Source organism: Sapajus apella, unplaced genomic scaffold, assembly GCF_009761245.1.
Source record: "Sapajus apella isolate SASKATOON/1434 unplaced genomic scaffold, GSC_monkey_1.0 scaffold3, whole genome shotgun sequence".
Classification (NCBI taxonomy): Eukaryota; Metazoa; Chordata; class Mammalia; order Primates; family Cebidae; genus Sapajus; species Sapajus apella.
The window spans coordinates 18,794,708-18,815,262 of record NW_022436943.1 but is presented as its reverse complement, the minus strand read 5'-3'; the positions used below and the strand labels follow the sequence as shown (position 1 = coordinate 18,815,262).

Here is a 20,555-nt window from a genome sequence, read left to right as displayed (position 1 = left end):
TAATGGTTGGTCATTCTGTTGGTCTGTTCTTACTATATTTACAATGGTGGCATCTGAGAAGCTCTGCAAAGTGCTTGAAGGTAAAATAAATGATAAGGACATTTTCAGCAGGTTATTTTTCTGCATGTACGGAGCGGACCTGTACTGACTATACTCAGATGAGGGCAAACCTAAGGTAGGTAAAAATTTTAGAACAGTAATCATCATTTAAGTTGAATATCCCAAATAAACTATTTGCTGAAAATATTTTCTTTAGTTTATACCTTGATTTACTCAGCGTGTTGGAGAAGTAATAGGGTGGAAGAAATGCAAAAATCATACTGTGAGTACAATACAATACAGCTGTTTGAATACGTATCTTTCTGGACAATTCTAGAGTGAAATGACAAGTGATTAAAATGTGCTCCAATACAAAACACTGCCTTGCATGGGAGACTGCATTAAATTATTTCTTTTCTTTAGAGGGAAAATAATATACTATAAAGAAAGTAAAAACTTTGGTAAGAAGAATAAATATTTAACCTAGTGATAAAGAAAAGCTCATAAAATTGGCTTTAAAATTTATACCATTTGTATTATGCACATAATTTTTTAAAAACTTCACATTTCAAAATAATTTTTCCATGCAATCTCCACAACCATCATTTTAAATAGCTGCATGATAGTCCTTTGGGTATGATACCATAATTCAATTTTCTAAGTAATCTATTATTGCTAAATATCTAGCTCACTTACAGTGTTTCATTTCTATAAATAATAAGAGTGACAAGTGTTTTGCCTGTAGTTTTCACCCTATCAATATTTTGGATTATTTACTTAAGCAAGAGACCCTGGAGTAGAATTACTGAATCCATGGTATAATTTTTATGACTTCTTATAAGAACTGCTAAATTATTTCCCAATAGAGTTGTACAGCTTTGCAATATCACCATCAGTGTATGAAATAGGAGCTTGTCTGCACCCTCTCCAGTATATTACTGTTATTTTTAAAAGGTGATTTTTAAGTTGAAATATTCATAACTTAATTTGTATTGATTTAATTAGCAGTTATTTACTAGATTTATTTTTTGGTGAATTATCTGTTATTGACCTTAGTCATTCATTCCTTGAGATTTGGGAGTTTAATCAATTCAAATTAATTCTTTATAATAATAAAAGCTCTGCAAACTGTTTTCTAGATTAGTCTTTACATGTGTTAGCAAGGTTATGATTTTTATACAGTTAAAATTTCTGATTCTCTTCTTTTTCTTATTATTTTTTAGGAGAAGGGGTCTTGTTGTGTTGCCCAGGCTGAAGTGTCGTGGCTATTCACAGGTGTGATCCCATTATTAATAAGCATGGGAATTCTGATCTGCCCTGTTTTCAACCTGGGCCAGTTCACCCCTCCTTAGGCAACCTGGTGGTCCTTGGCTCCCAGGAGGTCATCACAATGATGCCAAAGTTAGTGCGGACACCCAACTGGCATAGTGCACCATAGCCCAGAACTCCCTTTCGCCTCAGCCTCCTGAGTGGCTGGGATGATAGGTGTGCACCACCACACCCTGCTAATTCTTTTCTTTGTGATTTGTTCAGTTTATTCTAGGCTTAGGATCTCATTCATCATAATTATTTTTCTTTTTATATTTATTTATAAAGTTTTCTATCCAATATAAATTACTTTAGTGTTTGTTTGAAGAAGGGCAAAGTTATTTTTTTTGAAAATTACTAACAATTTATCTCTATATGATTTCCATGAATATTCCTGCCCTTCCCTATTGATGTATCATCTGAGAAATTTCTAGCTATGCGAGGTCTTCTGGCTATTTATTTCAGTCCATTAATCCCTATTTAGCCTTGTATCATTACTCTTTTAATAACTGTAGCAATACAGAAATAGTATGAAGTCAATATCTTCTTGTTAAATGAACAGTGGATCTGGCACGGCTGATAGCCTTCAGTACAATTTCTAAGAGTTTTCCTTAATATTGTCTCCCCTGCTTATTTTTGAACAATGTCAAACCTACAGAAAAGCTAAAGTCATAATACAATGAACACCTGTGTATATCCTTTACCTCCAGCCACCAATTATTAATAGTTTGTCACATTTTATTTTCTCTGTGTATCTTTAAATATATGCAGCACATGCACATACACTTTTTTTCCTGAACCATTTGAAAGCAACCCATGGGCCAGGTGTGGTGGGTCATGCCTGTAATCCCAGCAGTTTGGGAGGCCAAGCTGGGCGGATCACCTGAGATCAGGAGTTGGAGACCAGCCTGACCAACATGGCGAAACCCCACCTGTGCTAGAAATACAAAAATTAGCTGGGTGTCGTGGCATGCATCTGTAATCCCAGCTACACTGGAGGCTGACGCACAGAATCGTTTGAACCGAGGAGGCAGAGGTTGCACTGAGCTGAAATTATGCCACTGCGCTCCAGCCTAGGTGACAGAGAAAGATTCTGTCTCAAAAAAAAAAAAAAAAAAAAAAAAAAGTAACCCATAAATATTGTAACAGCTCACCCCTAAATATTTCAATATAGCTCTTAAGAACAGGGCTTTCTTTTTTGTAACCACAACATTACTGTATTCAATACTATTATCCAATACCCAGTCAATATTGAAATTCAATATTCCCATAATTAACTTCAAACTTTAAAAAAACTGATCAAGAATTACCCATTGAGAAAATACTTGCAAACCACATACCTGATAAAAGTCTAATATCCAGCATCTATACAGAACTTAAATAAATTTTAAAAAAACATTAAAAAGTGGGCAAAGGACATGAACAGACGCTCTTCTAAAGAAGACAGACATATGACCAACAAGTATATTTTTAAAAAGCTCAGTATCACTGATTGTTAGATAAATGCAAATCAAAACCACAATGAGATACCATTTCACACCAGTCAAAATGGCTATTACTAAAAAGTCAAAAAACAACAGATGCTGGTGGGATTGCAGAGAAAAGAGAACACTTATACACTGTTGGTGAGAGTATAAATTAGTTCAACCATTGTGGAAAAAAGAATGGCAAATCCTTAAAGAGCTAAAAACAGAATTACTATTCAACTCAGCAGTCCCATTATTGGATATATACCCAGAGAAGTATAAATCATTCTACCATAAAGACACATGCATACAAATGTTCATTACTTTACTATCACAACAACAAAAACATGGAATCATCCTAAATGCCCACCAATGGTAAACTGTATAAAGAAAATGTGGGACATACCCACCATGGAATACTATGCAGCCATAAAAATGAGATAATGTCTTTTGTGGGATCATGGATGGAGCTGGGGGCCACTATCCTTAGCAAACAGATAATCAAATACCACATGTTCTCACTTAAAAGTGGGAGCTAAATGATGAGAACACATGGACACAAAGAAGGGAACAACAGACACTGGGGCTTCTTTGAGGGTAGAGGGTGGGAGGAGGTAGAAGAACAGAAAAAATAACTATTGGGTACTAGGTTTAGTATCTGGGGGACAAAATAATTTGTACAACAATCCCCAGTGACACAAGTTTACCTATACAACAAACTTGCACATGTACCCCCAAACCCAAAATAAAAGTTATAAAAAAAATTACCCATTACATTTAGTTAAGTGTCTTTAAAATCTTTCAACATGTCTTCCTTCCTCCCTCCCTCTTTTCCTTCCTTCCTTCCTCTCCTTTCTTCTTTCCCTACTTCTCCTTCCTCTCTCATTTCTTTTTATCTTCTATGACATGACATTTAGAAAAATTCTAGGCCAGCTGTTTTATAGAATGCTTTTAAATTTGGATTTGTCTTATCTCCATTCATGTAATTATTTTTGCCCAGGCTGGTGTGCAGTGGTGCAATCTTGGCTCATTGCAAACTCTGCCTCCCAGGTTTAAGCAATTCTCCTGCCTCAGCCTCCCAAGTAGCTGGCACCACAGGTGCATACCACCACACCCAGCTAATTTTGTGTGTGTTATTCTTAACAAGTTTTGAAATTCTTTTATGTCTTAGTTTTATCCCTTGGAAGAAGAGACTCATCGTATTGGAATTTTGATCAGTATCCTATTATATAAATAAAATATTTAAATATTCCACAAAAACGATGCTAAACCTTAAAATCAATGTATAAAGAATGGCATCTTTACATTATCTAAAGGAAAATAGTATATATTTATTTTAGTCATCTTCACTTGTGTCTCAAAATTTAAAACATCATATAAATATTAATAATACACTTCTCATTACATTATTTCACTATTGAGAATTTTAAAAATATATTTTCTTACTGGTTATAAACTAGGGTCACCCTCTAACTACAGGATAGCTGATTTTTTTTTTAATTGGTCTTGTTTGCTGTCACTTTACTAAACTTTAGAATTACTTTTCTTAATTTTGTTTTGTTAATTTTCCTACATTTTCAGTCAAAATAGCTGAATATGATAATTCTTTTTTCCACATTTATACATATTATCTTACTAATATGATCAAAATGTTCTAAAACGGTATAAGATATGAAGACAACTCTCTTCTCTTACTTTAAAGACACTGGGATAAGATGCTTTTAAAAGAATTCCAAAAATATTTTGAACAAAATCAGCCCTGCTGAAAACCAGGAGGTATAATTACTGACTCACACAAGATTTTACCTTATAACTTTCATTTGATGGAATTTTTTTTTTTTTTAAATAACTTGTGTTGCACTTTATATATCTATGTCAGCTCAAATCTGGCACATTTTCCAATTTTAAAAGAACTTTTTAAATGAAAAGAATACATGAACCAAGAAAATAGAAAAAATTTATAGTGTATCTGTACTCAGAAGTATGTACTCATAGACAATGCCCAAGGTGCAGTCAAGCTACAGAGTCGCTTACAAAACCAAGGCTTGACAGCCGCCTGCACAATACCATCTCTACCTCTACCTGTCCACCCCATTCCTGATTCTCTAGTCACACTGCTGTCCCATAATCCACGACACCTCACCTCTCTAGCCTGCATCACCATTTCTCTCCCTAAAACACCATGCTCAAGGAGAATTTTCCATTTTCACCAATCACAACTCATTCAAAGCCACCACAGACAACCTGTCACTCAGGGCACAAGTGCCTTCATGAAGGTTTGCCCTCCATAATCTGACTCCATAATCTGACACTCTTTCCTAGGTAACTGAAGAAAATCAGCTTTCTTTACTATAAATTAAAAAGCATGACAAGTAACTGTAAGACTATATTGTAAGAAATGAAGTGAAATGGGATTTAATATAGATTCAGGTCGTTGCACCTTTAAAGTCATTGAAAAACTTGAGAAGTCCCCTGTAGAATATTGCAAGTCTCCATCTACTCATCTTGTGTATTCCTCTGATTAAACTTGGTTTTCTTTTCTTTCTTTTTTTTTTTTTTTTGAGACGTAGTTTCGCTCTTGTTACCCAGGCTAGAGTGCAATGGCGCAATCTTGGCTCACCGCAACTTCTGCCTCCTGGTTTCAAGCAATTCTCCTGCCTCAGCCTCCCAAGTAGCTGGGACTACAGGCACATGCCACCACACCCAGCTAATTTTTGCATTTTTAGTAGAGACGGGGTTTCACCATGTTGACCAGGGTGGTCTCGATCTCTTGACCTTGTGATCCACCTGCCTCGGCCTCCCAAAGTGCTGGGATTACAGGCGTAAGCCACTGTGCCCGGCCTAAACTTGGTTTTCTTTCATTATCAGCATTAAGAATAAGATAGTTGCATCTTACAGAGCAGAAGGATGGTTACCAGGGGCTGGAAAGAGTAGTGGGAGGTTTGGGGTGGCGGGGAGATGGAGATGGTTAATGGGTACAAAAAAAATAGTTCCTTTATTTTCCCAGGCACTTGCTTCTATCAATGGATGTCACAAAAATTGAAAGTCCCTATGGTTACTTCTAGTGGTTTAGTATTTGGCAACAAGCTAGTCTATATGGCAGTAATCACTAAAAGATGAATACCTTATTTAACCACCAATTACCCATGTAATGAAAAGAACTAGTATCAAAAAGAATATAACAACAGGATCTCTAATGATACTGCCAGCAAAAGAGAGAAAGTTCATTTATTTATGTCTTGCTGAAGGCAGGTTGTACCTACTAGAGTTGATAAAGATGGAGTCTGAACAGAAAAGCACAGGCTGCCTCCTTCTGGTGCCAGGTTTGAATTTAGCGATTTAAATTCTATAAGTATTTATTTAATACCTACTATAGAAGTTCTTGTGTTAGCTGTTGGGAAATAGAGACAAGACAATAATAACAGATAATATTTCATGCTTAGAATTCCAGGTATTCTACATACATTATTTCATTTTAGCCTCACAATACCAGGAAGGAATTGTTACCATAATCTCCATTGCGGACGGAAAACTATAGTGAGAAGAGGTTGAATAACTTGTCCAAGGATACGTGGCTGGTTAGTGACCAGAGCTGTACTGGGCAGTCTGATTCAGAGCCCTTGTTCTTAGCCACTGTGCAATGCTGTCTCTCACAGCCCTCGACCTGAAGACATGGAGCATCTAGAGCCATTATGACACAAGGTAGGACAAAATAAACACTGTGTGAGGTGCCAAAGGCTCAGAGATTCATCCCTAGCAGGGAGGAGCAGCAAAGCTCTCATGGGGAGGTGGAACCTCAGATGGGCTTTGAAAGATACCTGGGTGTTAGGTGATACAGGGGCAGGATCATAGTGATAAGGATGGAGGAACAACCAGTCTTCCAGGAGGAAGGAACAGTGTGAGAGGGTTCAGAGAGAAGGGAGGAGCAGTGAGGGCAATGGCAAATAGCACAGTGTGGCTAGAGGGCAAGGTATGTGTAGCAAAGAAGAGGGAGAAGGAAATGGAAAATACGCTGGCAACATTCTGCAGAGAGCCCTAAATGTCAAGCTCACAAGTGTGTTCTGAACTTTTAAAAGAGTAGGAAACCGTCAGAAATTTTTAAGAGATTCCTACGGCAGAAAGAGATCAGAATGGTGGAAGCAGGACTCGAGAAGGGACAGAATCTTCAAGATTTGAAAACTGACCAGCTATTAGGGAAAAGGGAGAACAACAGCATCTGTAGTGAGTTAGATGGTGGCCTTAAAAAGGAGATGTCCCTGTCCTAACCCCCAAAACCTGTCAATGTGGCCTTACTGGAAAAAAGGTCTTTGTAGCTTTGCTGATATAATTATATTAAGGATCTTGAGATGAGATCATTTGGATTAGCCGTGTGAGTCCTAGGTCCCATGACAAATGTCCTTAGAAGAGAAAAGCAGAAGCAGATTTGAGACAGATGAAAGAGAAGACAGAGAAGAGGAGGCAATGAGATCACTGGGGCAGAGACTGGAGTGAGGCACTTACAAGCCAAGAGTGCTGATAGTCACCACAAGCTGAAAAAGGCAAAGAATGGATTCTTTCCCTGAACTCCCCAGAGGGAGCACACCTCTGCTGGATTTTGGGCTTCTGGTCTCCAGAACTGTGAAAGAACAAACGTTTGTTGGTCAGATCAACTCAGTTCATTATCTGTTACAGCAGCCCTAAGAAACTAATACAGCCTTCTTTCCACAAAATAGAAAAGTTTGGAAGAGAGCTGATTTGGAGAGAAGTGCTTAGAAACTGATCAACATAATTTAGTCTGTAGAAAAATTATGGCGTTGGATTAAAATGCTGTAAGTTGGTCAGAAAAAGTGGGACAGAATATTTTCCTTTCCCATAGCCTTACCTCATGATCATTAGTCTTGTCTCAGTGTTTGCCTAGGGGTGACCTTCAAGAGCTTGCTTAAAATGTACATTCTTAGACTCCCATTTGTAGACATTCTGATTCATTTGGTCTGAGGTGGGGCTCAAAAATTCAGTTTCTACCATCCCATTAATACAAGAGTGGGCAAGCTTTTTCTGCAAAGGGCCGTATCTGTAAATATTTTAGGCTTTGTGGGTCATACAGTCTCTGTCACAACCACTCAATTCTGCTATTATAATACAAAAGCAGCCAATGACAATAAACAAATGAGCATGTGTTCAATAAAATTTTATTCATGCATACTGAGAGTTGAATTTCATATAATTTTCACGTCATGAAATATCTTCTGATTTCCTCAACAATTTAGCGATGTACTAAAAACAGGTGGTGAGCCAGATTTGCTCCATGGGTCACAGTTTGCCAACCTCAGCTTAAACATGTTGCACTTTGCAAATCACTGCTTTAAATGTTAAAGCTGAGAATTTTCAAGCCAGTGGCATGTCATGAACCAGCAGGAGAGAAAAGAATACACCAGGATAATCCCCAGCAAGCTGGCAGTCTCTTCTAAAACAGCAGCCCATAATGTGCCACCACACTTATGGAAGGGTGTCACTCATGGGAACATGGTCCTTCAAACATAGACTTAAAAATAAACCGAGGGGCAATGTGCTGGAGTAGTGATTGGCAAACCCAGCTTATCAACTGGGTTGAGCCTAGATGAGAAAGCCTGATTTCCACTAGTTTAACTCCACCATTTTTCTCCCACTGAAGAATGGCTGAATAATGATAGAGTCTCAAATTCACTCTAATTTATAGGAATAAGTTCTTCACAGGCATCAGTTTGTTAAATGTAATTAGCAATAAATGGCTTTTGCTATATCTCATAATGTTGAACTTTGAACTGCCTCCAATATGTATTAGGAAATTACTATGTAGAGAATGGGTAGTTGCCCTCTGCATCCCTGAACAATCATCACTGCTATCTTCTCTCAGTACCTCTTGCTTTGAGTTAGCCCAGCTGGTATATATTTATTTTCAAGCCTCTCTACCTGGATTGCAGACACAAGCAAGTATGCATAACAGAAATCCATGACAGAACCAAGATTCAATGAGATCTCAACAAGCTGGAACTGTGGACTCGAAATAACAAGATGAAATTTAACTAGGACAAATGTAATTGTCTGCATTTACATTTAAAGAGATTCGATTATAAAAGCACAACTTGGAGGAGAGACGGCTTTATAAGCAGCTGCGTGATGCAGCAGTTCAGAGGACAAAGGCCTCAGGGATGTTTTTAACCGCAGTCTCAACGAGAGCTAGGGAGATGGGGATGCTGAAGTACTTAATATAATTTTGGTTGCATTAATGCAATTACAATGTCCAGATGAATACAAGAGTCCACTGTACTCTGAAATAATCATATAATACGTAGAGTCCTTCGGCCATTCTAGGCATTAGGTTTTAAATGCAACATTAAAATAAAATAGTAGGAATGGTATTTAGTAATGGGAGTGTAACCAGAAGAGGAGGAGGAGAACCAGGGTAAGAAAGAGCCTGAAAAATGGGGTTCATTAAGGAAACTTGAGGGAGTTGGGGTTGTCAGCAGTGCTTTTGAGGAAGTATAGTCGCTGCTTGGTATTCACAGGGGAATGGCTGTAGGACCTCCATGTATGCAGGTTTCACATCCCGTGAAGACTGTATTTTTGATTGGCGTTTGGTTGTGGATGTGGAACCCACCTATATGGAGTGCCAACTGCACTTACTGAAAAAAATCCACAACCAAGTACAGTGTGTTGTTCAAGGGCAATGTACTTGGAAAAACTTGGAAATCAGAGAAATGTCATGTTTTGAAAGTTAAACTTCAAAATCAAAGCATGATGAGTCAGGGCCATAAATGGATAAAGTCTATACATTTGCCCACCTGGAAACCAGATAACCAGATTGAACATATGTGTTCAGCAGAGGTGTGTATGTCCACATGGAGCAGGGGCAAAAAAACACATTTGCGTTGCCCATCCTGCCCTGCCCAACAGAGAAGTCCTGTCCATCTAAGAAAAACGAACATTCAACTATAGGAGTTTGTAGCCATCACACATTAAAATTATGCGACTTAAATCCATTCTTTTTTTTTTTTTTTCTTCCCAACCTTTAAGTTCAGGGGTATGTGTGCAGGATGTGGCAGTTTGTTACATGGGTAAATGTGTGCTGCAGTGGTTTGCTGCACAGATCATCCCATCACCTAGGTATTAAACCCAGCATCCAACTAAAGTCCATTCTTGTCCTGACTCCATGTTCTCCTAGTAACCGGGGTAGTCTTTGGATAATGTGACTTCCATTCAGCTTGTCTAATGGGGAAAGAGGACGTAATAGATTTCTTACTGGCATTTTAGAATTAATAAACTTTGTTTTTTAGAGCAGTTTTAAGTTCCCAGCAAAACTGAAAGTACAGAAAATTCCCATTTTCCCCCTTCCCCAACCTGTACAACCTTTCCCACTGCCAACACTGCCCACCACAGTTACAACTGATGAACCTACACTGACGTCATTATCACCCAGAGATCATGGTTTACACTAGGGCTCACTCTTGGTGTTGTGCATTCTAAGGGCTTTAACACATGTACAATGACATGCACACTCACCATTATAACATTATGCAAGGTAGTTTCAGTGCCTTAAAAATCCTCTGTGTTCTGTCTACTCATCCCTCCCTTCCTACAACCCTTGGCAAGCACTGATCTTTTTACTGTCTCCACAATTTTGTCTTTTCCAGAATGTTACATAGTTGGAATCATACAGTATATGGCCTTTTCAGATTGGCTTCTTTCACTTAGTGGCGGGCATTTAAGCTTCTCCATGTCTTTTCTTTATTTTTTGCTGAGCACCCTGTGTCTTCATACTCCAGGTCTTTTCATGGCTTGATCGCTCATGTCTTTTTAGCACTGAATGATATTCCATTTCTGAATGTGCCACAGTTTATCCATTCACCTACTGAAGGACATCACTGCTTCCAAGTTTTGGCAAGTATTAATAAAGCTGTTATAAAGATCTAGATGCAGGTTTTGGTGTGGATATAAGTTTTTAATTCATCTGGATAAACGCCAAGGAGTGTGATTACTGAGTTGTGTGATAAGGATATGTTTAGTTTTATAAGAAACTGCCAAACTGTCTTCCAAAGTGACGGTACCATTTTCAATTCCTATCAGCAATTACTAAGAGTTTCTGTTGTTCCACTTCCTCACCAGCATTTGGTGTTGTAAGTGTTCTGGATTTTGGCATTTTCATAGGTATTTAGTGATTTCTTGTTCCAATTTGCAATTTCCTAATAACATATCATGTTGAACTTCTTTTCATATGCTTATTTGCCATCTGTGTATCATCTTTGGTGAAGTGTCTGTTCAGGTCTTTTGCCTATTTTTTAATTGGGTTGTTTTCTTATTGTTGAGATTTAAGAATTCTTTGTATATTTTGGATAAAAGTTCTTGCAAATATTTTCTCCCAGTCTGTGGGTTGTCGTCTCCTTTTCTTGACATTGTCTTTTGCAGAGCAGAAGTTTTCAATTTTAAGAAAGTACAGCTTATTAACTGTTTCCTTCATGGATCTTGTCTTCGCTGTCATTTCTAAAAAGTCATCACCATACCAAGGTCATCTAGGCTTTTCCCCAGTTATCTTTAAACATTTTTTAAAATTTATTTTTTAGAACAGTTTTTGATTGACAGAAAACCTGAGACAATAGTGCGGAGTTCCCATATAGCCCCCATGCAGTTTCCCCTATTATCAACACCTTATATTAGTATGATACATTTGTCACAACTAATGAAACAATATTGATGCATTATTATTAACTAAAGTCCATACTTTATTCAGATTTGCTTCATTTGCTTAATGTCCTTTCTCTGTTCCAGGATCTCATCCAGGATTCCATAGTACATTTAGTCTTTATGTCTCCTCAGGTTCCTCCTGGCTGTGATGTTTCTCAGACTTTTCTTGTTTTTGATGATCTTGCTGTTTATTTTACACAATATGCCTCAATTGGGATTTGTCTGCTGTTTTTCACTTGACTACACTGGGGCTATGAATTTTTGGGAAGAAAACCGCAGAAGTAAAGCATCATTTCCATCACGTCATATCAAGTGTACATACTAGTAACAATACTTATCACTGTTGATGTTGACCTTGATAAACTGCGTAAATTAGTATTTGTTAGGTTGCTCCACTGCAGTTACTCTTATTCTTTCCTCCTTTGCATACTGTACTCTTCAGAAAGACATTATGAGAAGCCTATACTGAAAGGGTGAAGGGTTATGTTCTACTTCCTTGAAATGGGAGTACTGACAAAACTTATTTGGGATTCTTCTGCAAGGCTATTTATCCATTTTTTCCTCTTTATCATTTACACACACACACGTATGGTCTCATGGGTGTTACTTTTATAGTTTAGGTTACTGTCAGATACTACTTCAATTTGCTGCTTAAGTTGTCCCAGCTTTAGCCACCGGCAGCTCCTTCTGTTGGCTCTTGTGCTCCTTTTACATGTGCTATCAATGAGGTTTGTTTTTGTTTTTGTTTTGTACTTTCCCACTTTCTGCTTTCCGGTATTATAAGATGCTCCAGGCTCATCCTGTATATTTCCTGACTCATTCCTAGAATCAACCATTTTTCCAGGATCCGATCCCTTTTACTAGAAAACTATTAAAAACCAAGGTCTGGTTGCTGGGTGCTCTTCTTGCTGCTGGGGTATTGTTGTATCTAGGCCATCTTGGCTGACAGAGCAAGAAAATACATGTGTGCATACTAACCCACGTATACACACATATCTATAAATATTGCATCTAGGCTAGTTACGGTGGCATATACCTGTAATTCAAGCACTTTGGGAGGCTCAGGCAGGTGGATTACTCAAGTACAAAGTTTGAGAACAGCCTGGGCAACATGGGAAAGCCCTGTCTCTATAAAAACCCACAAAAATTGGCCAGGCATGGTGACATACACCTGTAGTCTCAGCTACACAGGAAGCTGAAGTGGGAGGACTGCTTATGCCCAGGAGGCTGGGGTTGCAGTGAACTGAGATCATGCCACTGCACTCCAGCCTGGGTGATAAAGCAAGATCCTGTCATAAATAAATAAGGCACCTGCATTTACAGTCCCTTTTCATATGAGCTGCCTAAGTGCTGAGTTGCCGTCAGCTATCTGGTCAACCCTACAGAGATCCAGCTTCGGTGTCTGAGGCCTACTGGGTTTTACTTCAACAATTTTCTGCCACACTGCCACCTACCATTCCTTTCTTCAAAACCTCCACAAGGATGTTTGGTCTGAAGAATATATTTAGAAAGGACATCATAATTGCATTCAAATATTTGAGTGACTGCCATGTAGAAGACAGACAATCTGCAGTTACTCCCTAGGGCAGAATCAACCATCCATGTAAATTACATGGAAGACAATCTGAAGTTAATATGAGGAAAAGTGTGTACAAATCAAAACTTTGTCATAAGGAGAAATGTGCTGGTTTTGAAAAGTCATGAACTCTGTATCATAAATAGGTGTGCTCAGTCAGATGGTTTGTCCTGGATGTTGGGATGGAGACTCCTGTTCCTGGTCAGAGACTGAACTCACTGACAGCCCAGACTTTAAGCCAAAAGTCTGAACCCATAATGAGAGCTGTTTTAAAATAAACATTCTTATATACTAAGCCCACGTGCTGATAGCCCAGAAGATCAGGATTTATTATCAAGAAATGATTAAGACTTCTGATTATTATACAAAAAGAATACATTTATAGTAAGTCTGCGTTCATTGTTAAATATGGTAGAAAAATATAATAAAGCACAGAAGAGGCTTGTTTTTATGAATAAGTCTGAGTGAAGCAGAGGTGGATAGTATACACTTTAATTGCTAAGATTATGGCAAATATTTGAACCAATGCAATAACCTCATGCAGAGAAAAGATTTCATGCACTATTTTACATCTGCTGTACTCAATGTGCTACTTCATCTGATAGGAAGCTTCTGGGATAGCATCCAAGGAAATCAGGCAACTCAGAACACCTTTTTTAGAAATGCTGCCAGATTTTTTTTTTAACCTTCCTTTTTCTTAGAAAATTATGCATATGACAGCACATGTATGTATACGCACATTTGCACATGTACATGTGCGTGCACACACACACTCACCTTAAAGGTCTATTAATGTTACCAGTATGTCATCAGCAATCCAAGAATTCTTGCTCAGCAAAGCAATAACACAAAACCCTACAGAAGTTAGTGGATCAAAGTGATTCCCAAGCTAATTTTTTAATAAACACAGCCCCAACATCCTGTGGAGGGTAACTGCATTTTAAGTATGCACCTATAGTCTTACAATCTATACAGAATGAAATCATCAGGAATTTAAATGAAAAAAACATATATTTTAACTGAATCAATATGGTTGATTCCTTTAACTTTCTGGTTTTGTTTTTACAGTGAGGAAAGTTTCATTACCTCATGTTTACCCCTTTCCAGTACATTTTCTGGTGACAATAATCACAGCTCAGTCCCACTCTCCCTCCTTCCTACTTCTGAGATCTGCAGCACAAAACTAAGTTATGTTACCAGTTCACACTGCACCTTATGATTTAAAATGCCCCACAAGCACCACCAATATGTTGGAAGTGGAAAAACAAATTATAAAGGACTTTATTTCTTTTAAGAAATTATCTTGTATAAAATCTTAAGTGCAATAAATTTTCCATCTAAAACTTGCTTACTCTGATAAGAAGAGGAAACAGTTTCTTTGCCATATTGTAGCCATTATGATTTGCAGGTTCCTGCTTTCCCATATTAGCAGGATTTCAAGTATACTTGCAAATTGCAAAATCAAAACACCAGGCAGCATACATTTATGACACATTTTATTTTTATTAATAAAATTCCATGCATGATAATCAGAATTTTATGCAATATGCAGTGACACGATTTTTAAGAAGTGTTGGAAAAATTAGAGTAGTTCAATACTTTTATAAACACAAAAAAGCAAAACCAACAGAGTAAAACTTCACTCATTTGAACCAAACTCATTTAAAATTTATAAAAATTAGCAAATGCTGGTTTTGGGTTAATCAATCTTTTACTACTAGAAAATGTAGAACTTTTAACAACATATCATAAAGAAAAATTAAAATGCTCAATGAACAGCAGATTACCAGCTACCAGCTCTATAACCAGTCTCTTTTTCTCACTAACAGAATGTTTCATTCACTTGGGATGGCAGTAGTCCCAGCTAAAAAATTATATCTCGCAGGTGATGAAAGTGGCCAAGTGACAATTCTGTCTAGTGAGATGTAACTGGAAGCTATAGGGAAACAGTTCAGGGAAAGCTGCCTAAAAGGGCAAACTCAATCTCCTTTACCTTTTGTTCCCTGGATTTCATCTTGTGTCTGCCTGGAAAAAAAGTATGCTGTTGGAAGGTGCAGAAAGGATCTTAGGTCTATGAGGATAACAGCCACCTATGAAGGAAGGCGGAACATGAAGTCACAAGGAGTCTGGGCGTTTACAACACCTGAGCCATTATATAAACTACAGTGGTTTTTTCAAGATTTTTTTTATTACATGAAATGGAGAAAATGAATTTGTTTAAGCCACTCTTTAGTCAGATTTCTACTGCATGCTCCAAACCAACGCTAATGGATAAAAGTAGTGTTGCATGCCCTTAAGAATTTCAAAATCCCCACTTAAAAACAACTATGTAGTAACCACTGCCCGTTCTTCTCTACTTCTTAAAGCAGATCTCCTAAGGACCTATACTTTGAAGAACTATCGATTGTGTTTGGGTAAATATGTGCTCCTGAAAGAAATGTACTATTTTCATTAAAAATTATTTTAAAATTAAAGTTTTCACTGTTTGGATGATACCACATATTAAAGCACTGCAAAGTGTTAAGAGTAAAAAGATTCTATGTACCATTAATTTCAATTAGGTTTCCTACAATGACCAATGCTAAAACCAAGAAAAACCATACGTAAACAACTCCAAAAACACTTATTAGGAAGAAACTAGAATGATGCTACAAAAGAGAAAAACAGCACTTTGGATGACAGTTTTAAAGTGAGGAAATGATTAAAAACCAGTACAGCGTGGACATCATCATGCACTTATGACAGTGTCACAGCATAATTAGTATGCTCTGGTGGTAGAAAACTAGCTATTGATTATCAGATTAATATATTATTATTATATGTTAGAAAGGTACTGGAAATAAAAATCACCTACATAACATAAGACCTAACACCATAAAAACCCTAGAAGAAAATCTAGGCAAAACCATTCAGGACATAGGCGTATGCAAGGACTTCATGACCAAAACACCAAAAGCATTGGCAACAAAAGCCAAAATAGACAAATGGGACCTAATCAAACTCCACAGCTTCTGCATAGCAAAAGAAACAGTCATTAGAGTGAATTGGTAACCAATAGAATGGGAAAAAATTTTTGTAGTCTACCCATCTGACAAAGGGCTGATAACCAGAATCTACAAAGAACTAAAACAGATTTACAAGAAAAAAACAAACAAGCCTATTCAAACGTGGGCAAAGGATATGAACAGATACTTTACCAAAGAAGACATACATGAGGCCAACAAACATATGAAAAAATGTTCATCATCACTGGTCATTAGAGAAATGTAAATCAAAACTACATGGAGATACCATCTCACGCCAGTTAGAATGGCCATCATTTAAAAATCTGGAGATAACAGATGCTGGAGATGATGTGGAGAAATAGGAACACTTTTACACTGTTGGTGGCAGTGTAAATTAGTTCAGCCATTGTGGAAGACAGCGTGGCAATTCCTCAAGGACCTAGAAATAGAAATTCCATTTGACCCAGCAATCCCATTACTGGGTATATATCCAAAGGATTATAAATCGTTCTACTATAAGGACACATGCACACGAATGTTCATTGCAGCACTGTTCATAATAGCAAAGACCTGGAACCAACCCAAATGCCCATCGATGATAGACTGGACAGGGAAAATGTGGCACATATACACCATGGAATATTATGCAGCCATCAAAAATGATGAGTTCGTGTCCTTTGTAGGGACATGGATGAACCTGGAAACCATCATTCTCAGCAAACTGACACAAGAGCAGAAAATTAAACACTGCATGTTCTCACTCATAGGAGGGTGTTGAACAATGAAAACACATGGACACAGGGAGGGGAGCAACACACACTGGGGTCTGTCGAGGGAAATAGGGGAGGGACAGTGGGGGTTGGGGAGTTGGGGAGAGATAGCATGGGGAGAAATGCCAGATATAGGTGATGGGGAGGAAGGCAGCAAATCACACTGCCATGTGTGTACCTATGCAACAATCTTGCATATTCTTCACATGTACCCCAAAACCTAAAATGCAATAAAAAAAATCACCTACGTTAATTCACACGAAAAATAGCACCTATGTAGGGACGAGGAAGGAGCAATGGATCTGAAAGAAATTTGGAACTGAATAACCTAAGACTTGGTGACTGATTTAAAGTGGGGTGGGGGGACATGGATCAAAGATGATGTCCAGCTTCCTGAACTGAGCAATAAGAAGCAACTGACATGGGAACATTGGAGAAAAAGTGCATGTGGGGGAGATGATGTGTGTTATTGGGAGAACACCAAGTATTGAGGGGTATGTAGGGTATCCAAGTTGGGAATGTTTAGTATATGGTGGGCTCAAGACTCAAATGGGAGAGATAAACCCCAAAAAGTGGCACATATAATACAATTCATTCATTAAAATTATGCTTTAGATATAAATATTCATGAAATACATTCAAAATGTATTAATTACTATGTATTAAAAAGTTCAAAACATTATGTACCATGTAACCCCATTATTTAGAAAAGTAAGCTATTTATAAGTAAAGCATAATATAAAGGAATGGGTAGAATAATAACAGAATTAATAGCAGTATCCATAAACCAAATGACTAATTTATGGATGCTTTTTGTTTCCTTTCTTTGCTTATCTATACTTACAAATTATTTAAAATAATCATATATTTCATTATAATAAAAAACAATTGCATGAGTAAGAAGAAAATAAAAATCGTCAATAATATAGAATGCTACAATAAATTAAGGAGGTTTCATTTGTTATTTTTATTGACTACTTTCTATATACTACAATGAAAACTGAGATTTGGCAAGAAGAAAGTGACTGCTTATCTAAGACAATGCAATGCTACCTCCTCATTAGTGGAAAAGGTTAAATGACTTGTTCCTACTTGCTACATGTATTGAATGGTATCCAATTCAAATAGGGGGATGAAAGAATTTCAAATAATGTGGCACAGACACGATAATAAGTATTGCATATGAATAGGCATCATTGTATAGACATCTGAAATTTATACTTGATATAAATAACAAGAAAATTGACAATAGTTGGACAAAATTAAGAGGTAACAAAGCTACAAAAAAGAGAGCACCCAGGCAATGAAACTATGAATAAACTAGATGTATATGTATCACAGAGGAAGAGAAATTTGTTACTTCAGGGAATCTTAATATTGTTTTGAAGAATTTTGACTTTTTGCCTGACAGATACGTTTCTTAAGAACACAAGCAACTTTAGGACAGAAACTTGAGATTCTTCAATTCTGCTGGCTTTATAAAGACACTCATATAGTAATCATTCACAGTTGGATTTTAATATCAATAATGTAAAAAGAACAATATTAATAGCTCAGGTTGATCATCAAAGAAACTGCTGTTAATCTTGTAGCTCAACATTTCAAAAATCTTTCCAGGAAACAGCTCATATAAAAGACAACCACCCAATATAAATATACTCTTCAGAAGACAAATCAACTCTTTTGAACAGCAAGATATCACACTGAAAGAAACCAAAAAGTTATTTTAATTTTCCAACATGTCTAATTGGTTCTCAGGAAGAAAGCTATGCAACATGAAACTAAAGCTTCTAGATGAGGGATATCAAACAGTAAAACTGCCAAGGTCTTTGCAAACAAATGCACAGTTAATTACAGATTCTGCTTCTGTTTGGACACACACAAAGCTGCATCTGGGAACAAAACAACAAGTGGATGTGAAGTTAGCCATTCTGAATAAGTGAACCATTAATGGTAAATGTGTAAAATGATAAAACTGCAACTAAACTTGAGGTTCAGGTTTGGAGAGAAACTCTAGGATTATCTTGCCTGTCTGGTTTCTATGGGTGCCATGAGTAGAATTCGAAGGAACATTTTTATGTGTGTTTATGAAAACAAAACTGAACAGCCACAGTATAAATGTATGGTACATGAAGCATCACACAGAGACTGAAGTGCAGAGGATAAACCCTAAATTGAGCAAGTCTATGTTCAAACCAGGAGATGAGATGAGTGACAGATTTTATTTCCTGGATGCAGCGAAATCCAACTGTACCCCACACAAATGCACAGAGCTTTGATAAATAGCAACACAAAGACTCAGTGGGACAGACAAGAAGTACCAGCACCTAAAAATGAAGAGACAGTGCAAATGAATGACCCTTGGGTTTCTGAATGGAACGTGCCTTTTTCTGTTTAAAAAATGCTGTTCACTCTGTTTTAATGGCATGGAATAAAAACGGCACTGTAACTTGTAATTTTGAGATATAAAATGTGAAACATAAAACAAGGGGTTATAATTCAGCTGGAGACCAATTAAAATACTTAGACTGTCATTCAAAAACATTGCACAGAATGTAATAAAATGAGTGGGTGGTTGGTTCTATTTTAATAACTGAAGCCTGTAGGAAGATTTTATTTCTTTAAACTATCAGCCAAATATATCCAGGACTGACTGGAACATTGAAAATACACTTTGACATTATGTTAAACTGAAAAAAAAAAAAAGAAATAAAATGCCTCAAAAGACTGCATCTGAACCCTAGCTACTTGGGAGGCTGAGGTAGGAGAATCGCTTGAACCCGAGAGGTGGAGGTTGCCATGAGCTGAGATCACACCATTGTACTTCAGCTTTGGCAACAAGAGGGAAACTCTCTTAAAAAAAAAAGTATTTGTGTAGCTAATATAATAATAAAATTACATTTAACTGTTATTCCACCATTTAATGATAAACATGAAATCAACCAATGTTTTTCAATGAGAGTGCACTCGCATTTGTAGTAGTGCAGGACTATTTTGTGGAACTAAAATTAGCCCTCACACATTTCCAAATGCCTTTTGTGGGCAGAATGGGGCTTGGTGGTGGTGGTGATACTAATCACTTACTGAAAACAACTGATTTTGACTGCTCCACAATCTGTGTCCTTTAAATGGAGAAACATAGCTATGTGCTTCTTGGAAAAATTGACCCTTATCTAGAAGCCAAATAAAACCTGGTGTCTTAGTCCATTTTCTGTTGCTTATAACAGAATACCTGAAACTGAATTTTGTTTAAAAAGGAGTTTATTACAGTTGCAGAGGCTTAGAAGTCTAAGGTTGAAGGGCCGCATCTAGTGAGGGCCTTATTGCTGGTGGGAACTCTCTGCAGAGTGACAAGATAGCACAGGGAATCATGTGGCAAGGGGCCTGAGTGTGTAAGCTCAGGTCTCTCCTTCTTCACCTTATAAAGACAGCAGTCTCACTCTTGTGATAACTCATTAACCTATTGATCCACTAACAGATTAACTCATTCCTGAGGGCAGAGTCCTCATGGCTCTATCATGTCTTAAAGAGGTCTCTATCATCTTCCCACATCTCAATACTGCCGCACTGGGAATTAAGCTTCAACATGAGGGAACCAACATTTAAACCATAGCATTCTGCCTATGCTCTCCCTGTTCAACATAGAATTGGAAGTTCTGGCCAGGGCAATCAGGCAAGAGAATGAAATAAAGCG

The 20,555-nt window shown here is 37.3% G+C and overlaps 2 long non-coding RNA genes across 2 annotated transcripts; both read right to left on the bottom strand.

The window, feature by feature from the left end:
- Nucleotides 1–1,344: 1,344 nt before the first annotated feature.
- Nucleotides 1,345–20,332, bottom strand: LOC116531656. Its single transcript, XR_004260508.1, has 3 exons — nucleotides 20,322–20,332; nucleotides 11,941–11,946; nucleotides 1,345–1,488 (listed from the first exon to the last, which is right to left on the bottom strand). It is a non-coding gene; the product is annotated as an uncharacterized LOC116531656 (long non-coding RNA).
- Nucleotides 4,657–7,288, bottom strand: LOC116531652. The gene is made up of 2 exons (XR_004260507.1): nucleotides 5,661–7,288; nucleotides 4,657–5,339 (listed from the first exon to the last, which is right to left on the bottom strand). It is a non-coding gene; the product is annotated as an uncharacterized LOC116531652 (long non-coding RNA).
- Nucleotides 20,333–20,555: the final 223 nt, after the last annotated feature.